We start from the raw sequence: 7,810 nt of genomic DNA on the forward strand, positions 1-7,810 counted from the left end.
CAGAAAGGGAACCGGCACGTATTGTATTGTTGCCATCGAGGATAAAAAGATGGGTTTATATCGTATTGCTTGAGTTTATCCCTCTACATCATGTCATCTTGCCAAATGCGTTACTCTATTCTTATCAATTTAATACTCTAGATGCATGTTGGATAACGGTCGATGTGTGGAGTAATAGTAGTAGATGCAGAATCGTTTCGGTCTACTTGACACGGACGTGATGCCTATGTTTATGATCATGCCTAGATATTCTCATAACTATGCACTTTTCTATCAATTGCTCGGCAGTAATTTGTTCACCCACCGTAATATATGCTATCTCGAGAGAAGCCACTAGTGAAACCTATGGCCCCGGGTCTACTTTACATCATATAAGTTTCCTATCTACAATTCTAGTTACTATTTATTTTGCAATCTTTATTTTTCAATCTATACAATAAAAATACCAAAAATATTTATCTTATTATCTTTATCAGATCTCACTTTTGCAAGTGGTCGTGAAGGGATTGATAACCCCTTTATCGTGTTGGTTGCAAGGTTCTTATTTGTTTGTGCGGGTACTAGGCATTTTGCGTGTAGTCTCCTACATGATTGATACCTTGGTTCTCAAAAACTGAGGGAAATACTTATGCTACTTTGTTGCATCACCCTTTCCTCTTCAAGGGAAAACCAACGCATGGTCAAGAGGTAGCAATATCTGGGTCTATTTAAGTATCCCTCCTTAAGCTTTCGCCGGCTCTTCTGCTCCTGTGCGGGCAACCCCCGAATCCACGATCCCGACCCCCATTCCGCACCCCTTCTTGCAAAGATGATCGTGGAAACGCTTCGTGAAGGCCAGTACGATGGCCTGCGTCCCCCCCCGAGTGCCTCCGCCTGCGCCGAGAGCGCGACCGCCTACGCCGAGAGTGCCGCCGCATCCGCATTGAGCGCCCACTTTCGCAAGAGGGCGTCTGCGGCAGCTGACAGGGCAGCTGCAGCAGCCGAGACAGCTGCAGCTGCTGCTGCAACGGCGGCTGCAAACACCGAGAGCGCTCGAGCTGCCTCCGTGCCGCTGATGTCGCCCTGGCCCGGGTCGAGGCCATCCACGCCAAGATATTCCAGGCCACCTCGGACCCAGCATGCAACCCACGTCTGAAAAACGGTGGCCATGGAGCACCTGCTTCCTCATGAGGTCGCCGAGCGGGAGCTGGAGATGCAGGAGGCGGCGGAGATCGAGGAGCGCCGGGAGGAGGAGTTGCGCGTGGCCGAGGTCGAGGTAGAGAAGAGTCTGTCCGTCGAGGAATCGGCGGTGGAGTACCAACGGAGCTCTGGCGCAGCCACTACTACGAGTACTACAACCTTGAGGGTGGTGCGAGGACGAGGACGAGGACGCGGTCGACTTCAGCAGGGGGGACGCGGAGTCCACCAACGCGGCATGTCGCCAGGACAAGTCATCGATGTCTCATCTCACACGGCGATGCATAGGCCGGCGCGGCGCGGATTTGTTAAAATTATGCGTATTAGGCTTTGTTTTTAATGCTGGTCTTTTGTTAGAGCAATGTTTAGGTCAACTGGCTCTGTTTAATTACTAAAATTGCTCGATTCAGTAAGTGTGGTCTGTCTGTGCTGTACGCTCTTTTGTGTGCCCAAATTAGCAAGCGATGTTAAATTATGCAATGACGTACCCGGGGAAATTTCCACCAAAATTTGAATTATCAAACTCATCCCATGCGCGTAAAGCAGAAGAATCGTTTGCGATGCACACAATCGTTCAAAGTGAATGGTCCGGCGGCACCGCGCGCAAAGTTTCCCTCCACATTTCCAAAATTTTGGCCTACCGCCAAAATATCTACCCCCGCCCCCTTCCCCCTCCCCACCCCCTTTTCTCCCCGACCACAAGTCACATTTCCCTTGTTTCCTCCTTCCTTCCTTCCTTGCTAAGCTATAGCCGCTTCCTCGCTCTCGCCGTCTCGCATCCTACCCGGGGTCGCCATGGTCTTCTTCAAAGACCTCTCAAGCGGTTCCTCCTCCGGCAACTACTCCTTCACCACCCGGGTATGCCTCTCTTCTCTCTCTCGGGATATGACTTGGAATGAAGGATTTTTACCCGGCGGTCGATTTGAGTCATTTCTTCCTCTTGTAGCTCCCTAATACCATCAGTGGCAACAAATGGAGCGGGGTGGCTAAAGATCTATCTGCTCGTTGTGACCATCAATCTCCATGCGTGAAGCTAGTTGCGTTTGATTCTGTGGACAGTAGGAGGAAGTTTCTGGCATGTGCAGAGAAGGTTAGACCCTCTTTCGTTGTTACAAATCATTTGTTAGATGTGATTCAGACACTGTCACGGTCCCAACCCATTCATACCACACCTTCAACCAAATACATCCTAAGATAGCCTCACAGTTTGTACCTAGTATCTTAAATTATTGCCATCTCATCAGCGGTGCCATTAGAAAATTATTTGGCACCGCTTCAGCAGTTTGTGCAGCCAACTTTGGTCCACACATCCGAGAAGCCAAGCAGTAAAATACTAAATCTTTATGGCACGAAGGAACTGGGCATCGGAGCAACTACGTGCTCCGGAGTCCGGGTCCCTGATTTTTTCCGCTGCATCGGCTCGCCAGTGCAGGGCACCGGTGCGAGATGTAACAACAGTTGTCTTTACCCCAGTTTTGGCATACATAGTGGACAACCTTGGTGCTATTAGTTCTATGTTACTAAATTTGTGCATGTACACACCTGTTAGTATCAATTTTCTATCATCCAAACATTGTCGCTATGTTGTTGCAGTTATATTTACCTTCCTCATAAAATGTTCAATTTGTTATTTATTGTACCTGAGTAAGAACTTGTAGCATCGTTGTAGTTAATTATAGCTTCTGATGTTCCAGAATTTGGTTGTTGTCTCAGTACCAATTATTTCATTTGCACATTGATCTTTTTGAGAAGATATGTCATAATTAACATGTTTCTTCAGTTTTTCAAAATAAGCATTGGTGATTTTCTATGTTGCTATAACCCATTTCCCCTACAATTGTTACTGATCTAGTTTAAAATATTATAGGATAAACGGAAGTGTTCTTACTTGGAGTGGGTTGATCAAGAGTGGCCACAGTCTTTGAAGATGTGCCTAGTGAAGCTCTGGAGCATGTATGAGGAAGAGAACACACGTAGGCTTAGAGAAAGTGTTGTCAACGCTGAAGCATATTTCAAGATGCGGGATAAAAGTTGAAGGTGGAGAATGAGCTCAGATTTTTTAAATCAGACTTTGCTATGATGGTGCTGGCGAAGGAGGAGGCACTTTCCCAGTTGGCCCGTGCAAAATGGGTTCTTACTGAACTGAAAGCAGAGGCAGATAAGACGAGCCTGGATGATCTCGATTAGGGAAATGAATATATTGTTCTTATGAAGTTGAACTAGCTATATGTCGTACTGTGTTGTTTTCATGTAGCTGTCGTACTGTGATGTTATAATATATTTATGTGCTTGATATGAAATTGGCAAATATATGTTCGATATGAAATATGAATTTGCCTAAAACTGGAATTATTAATTGTAAACTAATAAACCTGCTAAATGTGTCATGGACCTTTGCAAACGGTTCTAGCAGAAAAAGTGCTTGCGATGGATAGCCCAATGCCACACAGTTTTCTTCATCAAATCGTGTGTGATATAGTTGATAAAAGCAAATAGTTAACAATGGCAAACCGTATGTGATAGTTACACCTTCCACACACGAGCCTACACATAAAACTGTGTGGGATGTACGTCCGAACGGAAATGTGTTCCCTGGATTGACTGTGTGGGATGTACATAAGAACGGAAACATATTCCTTGAATTGACTGTGTGTGATATATATACGAACGGAAATGTTTTTCTGGGATTCATCATGTGGGATGTACATACCTACGGAAATGATTTTCTCGGATTAGCGTGTGGGATGTACATACCTACGGAAATGATTGGGTTTCGATGCCTCGCCCGATCACACACGGCCTCAGCCTGGATCCCAAGAGGGCCTATCCCCAACGATTTTTGCGTCGTGTGTGAAGGAAACCCTATCGCACACACACACTTGGCGACGGTTCCAAATGCCGTCGCGGAAAGGGGTTAAAACCGTTTGTTTAGGACCGACGTGCACCAGCGATGGGATCATAGGGAAATTTAAGTGCTGAGAGCACCTAATACTTTCCTCAAACTCGTTGTTTGTCGGATTAGGACATGCCATGACATGCATTTATGGGTCTGTTCTAGAGTTCAAGCTCCCCCTTCTCACCTTCTTTGGCCCAGGCATGCAATTTTGGCCCATCCCTCAGTTCTTGTCCCCCCTTTCATAGCATCGTAGATGCCATAGAGTTTGACTTTGAATCAACTCAACTTGGAAACTAAGGAAAGGTGCATATAAAAGGACCTAGATAGGTTCCTAGTCAAAAATTTACATCTAGAAGTGGTTCAACATTAACAACTTATGGAAATCCATTAGAGTTTTGTTGATTAGGGTTAAGTTTTCTAGCCACCAAATAGTCTTGTAATCACCTTGAGTTAACAAAGAGACCAATAAAGGCATGAAGTAGGGGTGTTAGTATGCTACCCACCTCAAGGATCTCTAAACCTCAGAAAATCTAGTGCCTTCATCTACTTCAGCGTTCGAGCTTCGTTGGCAGGATGCTAGTGTCACCTTGACATCTATGCTAACCAAAAGATCACGTATGGATAGTGTACCCTCACCTCCGCACTCCACCCCTTCTCGTGCATAGGTTATGTGTAGTGGCAATGCCAGGCAACGTTAGTCAACTTCAACTGCACGACGTGTGGCTTATCCTCCTCGTGCAATGTCGTGGCCACATGAGGCGCCTCCTCAGGATGGAGGCAACATCATCATTCACCACAACCTTGAAGTGGGGGTGGCGGCAGTCGGGTCCCTGACATAGATACCATTATTGCTGTGTAAGGCCACTGACTGCATGCGAGTGCGGATCATGGATGATCATGGCTCAACTCCATCTAGAGCTAAAATGGGCCATATCCTAGGAGAGGTGACTATGGTGGGGATGAGAGAGGGTGGTGGTATGAGCAGCGATAGGGGTGGTGATGTTGAGCGTCACCGTGGTAGCTCATGTTCATCTCTTCTATATATCATTCATGGCACAAGCTCGATGGTGCCTACCGCTCACTTCTTTCTTTTGCTCACTCCTCTGAGTGAACAACCAGTAGATATTGGCTCAAGAAAAAAATGGTACCGATTACTGAAAAATCTGAAGTTCTTGAATTCAAAAAATCTTCATGAATAATTTTTAAAAATTTCATGAATTTAAAAAATCATGCTTTTAAAAGTTCATGAATTAATAATACTCATGAATTAGAACAAATGCCCACAAATTTACAAAATTATAAGTGCATTTAGTGCCCCTTTGTGGGTTTTGGGTGATTTATGACAAAATGGTTAAGGGACTAACGTGTTTGTGACTATACACGTGTGAAAGTCTCTAGGGATTTCATTTAACCAGTGCCTAATGACCCATAAAAATGTTGTGATAACATTGAAGACTTCGGTTTGCCATATGAAGAATTGAAGTTTGAAGAATGGTGTGTCTTTGCTAGTTTCTTTTATTCTACATTGAGTCATAGGGTAAACTCTACAATTAAGGTGGGTGAAAGTGAAGCAAGATACGATGTCTTCGTGCATGTGCTCAATGGAACCTATATCTACTCCTAATGTCTGAGTTGATGAATAGTCTCCACGGTTTATTTTCGTCCCACCTTTCGCTGGTTTTTTCGTCTCTCCTCCTACCTCTCCCAGGTAACAATCCCCTCGGACCCCCCCACTAAAACCACGTTAGGCCTTGTTTGGTTCCACATGGTTTCAAGGGGTTTGGAGCAGATTGGCAGGGATTAAATCCCCAAAAAGTCAGAATCCACATCAAACCCCTCCAATCCTCTCCAATCCCCTTGTGGTGGGGATTAACTGAACAAGGCCTTAGGAGGGAGTGATGCCTCCAGGGAGCGAGCGAGGCGATCAGAGTTAGGAGTGAGCGAGCGCTGGAACAAAAAGAAAACCTACGAAAAAAAATCAACTACTCACATGCATGAGCAAGCGAGGCGATCAGGGTGCCCTGGATCCCATCAAGGTCACAGTCGGGACACCTCTGCTAGGATCCCTTCAACGCCGCCCTCGCTTGCCCATCAAGCACCCTCGATCCCTGCGCCGCTGAACCCTTCGCCGCCGCCGATCTGGTCGCTACATCAACGACAAACATTTGATGCTACTGCCCCTTGCCATCACGGATCCCTTGCCATCGCGGATCTGCTTCAGGAGACGCCGCCCATCGGCTTCAGGAGCCGGCGCTGATCCCCCTCCAGTTCACAGTCGGGACACCTCTGCCAGGGTCCTAGACGTTTATACTGCCAAGATCGGTGCTGATCCCCATCCAGGTCATAGCCGGGACACCTCTGCCAGTCGTGCCTTACCCTCATATGTGTGCTGCTGGTGGTGATTCAGCGCGTCATTGTTGGGGGATGTAGTAATTCAAAAAAATTCCTACGATCACACAAGATCTATCTAGGAGATGCATAGCAACGAGACGGGGAGAGTGTGTCCATGTACCCTCGTAGACCGAAAGCGGAAGCGTTTAGTAATGTTGTTGATGTAGTCGAACGTCTTCACGATCCAATGGATCCTAGTACCGAATGTGTGTCACCTCATGTTCAGCACATGTTCAACACAATGACGTCCCTCGATCTTGATCCAGTTGAGGACGAGGGAGAGTTCCATCAGCACAACGGCGTGGTGACGGTGTTGATGATGTGATCCGTGCAGGGCTTCGCCTTAGCACTACGACAATATGACCAAGGTGGTAAACTATGGAGGGGGGGCACTGCACACAGCTAAGACAATTGATCTTCTATGTTCTAGGGTGCCCCCTGCCTCCGTATATAAAGGAGGAGAGGGGGAGGCCGGCCGGCCCCTGTAGGGCGCGCCAAGAGAGAGGAGTCCTACTAGGACTCCAAGTCCTAGTAGGATTCCACTTGGTGGAAGGGGGAAGAAGGAAGGGAGAGGGAGAGGGAAAGGGAAAGGGGGCGCTAGCCCCTTGTGGCCCTCCTCTCTCTCCACTAAGGAACATGAAGGCCCATTAGTTCCCCCGGGGGGTTCTGATAACCCTCCGGCACTCCGATGCTTATCTGGTACCTCTCAGAACTCATCCAGTGTCCGAATAATATCGTCCAATATATCATTCTTTATGCCTCGACCATTTTGACACTCCTCGTCATGTCCGTGATCTCATCCGGAACTCTGAACAAACTTCGGTCATCAAAAACACATAACTCATAATACAAATCGTCATCGAACGTCAAGCGTGCGGACCCTGTGGGTTCGAGAACTATGTAGACATGACCGAGACATGTCTCTGGTCAATAACCAATAGTGGAACCTGGATGCTCATATTGGCTCCTACATATTCTACGAAGATCTTTATCGGTCAAACCGCATAACAACATACGTCATTCCCTTTGTCATCAGTATGTTACTTGCCCGAGATTTGATCGTCGGTATCATCATACCTAGTTCAATCTCGTTACTGGCAAGTCTCTTTACTCGTTCTATAATGCATCATCTCGTAACTAACTCATTAGTCACATTGCTTGCAAGGCTCATAGTGATGTGCATTACCGAGAGGGCCCAGATATAGCTCTCCGATATACGGAGTGACAAATCCTAATATCAATCTATGTCAACTCAACAAACACCATCAGAGACACCTGTAGAGCATCTTTATAATCACCCAGTTATGTTGTGACGATTGATAGCACACAAGGTGTTCCTCTGGTATT

Source organism: Triticum urartu, chromosome 6 (assembly GCF_003073215.2).
Source record: "Triticum urartu cultivar G1812 chromosome 6, Tu2.1, whole genome shotgun sequence".
In the NCBI taxonomy this organism is placed as follows: domain Eukaryota; kingdom Viridiplantae; phylum Streptophyta; class Magnoliopsida; order Poales; family Poaceae; genus Triticum; species Triticum urartu.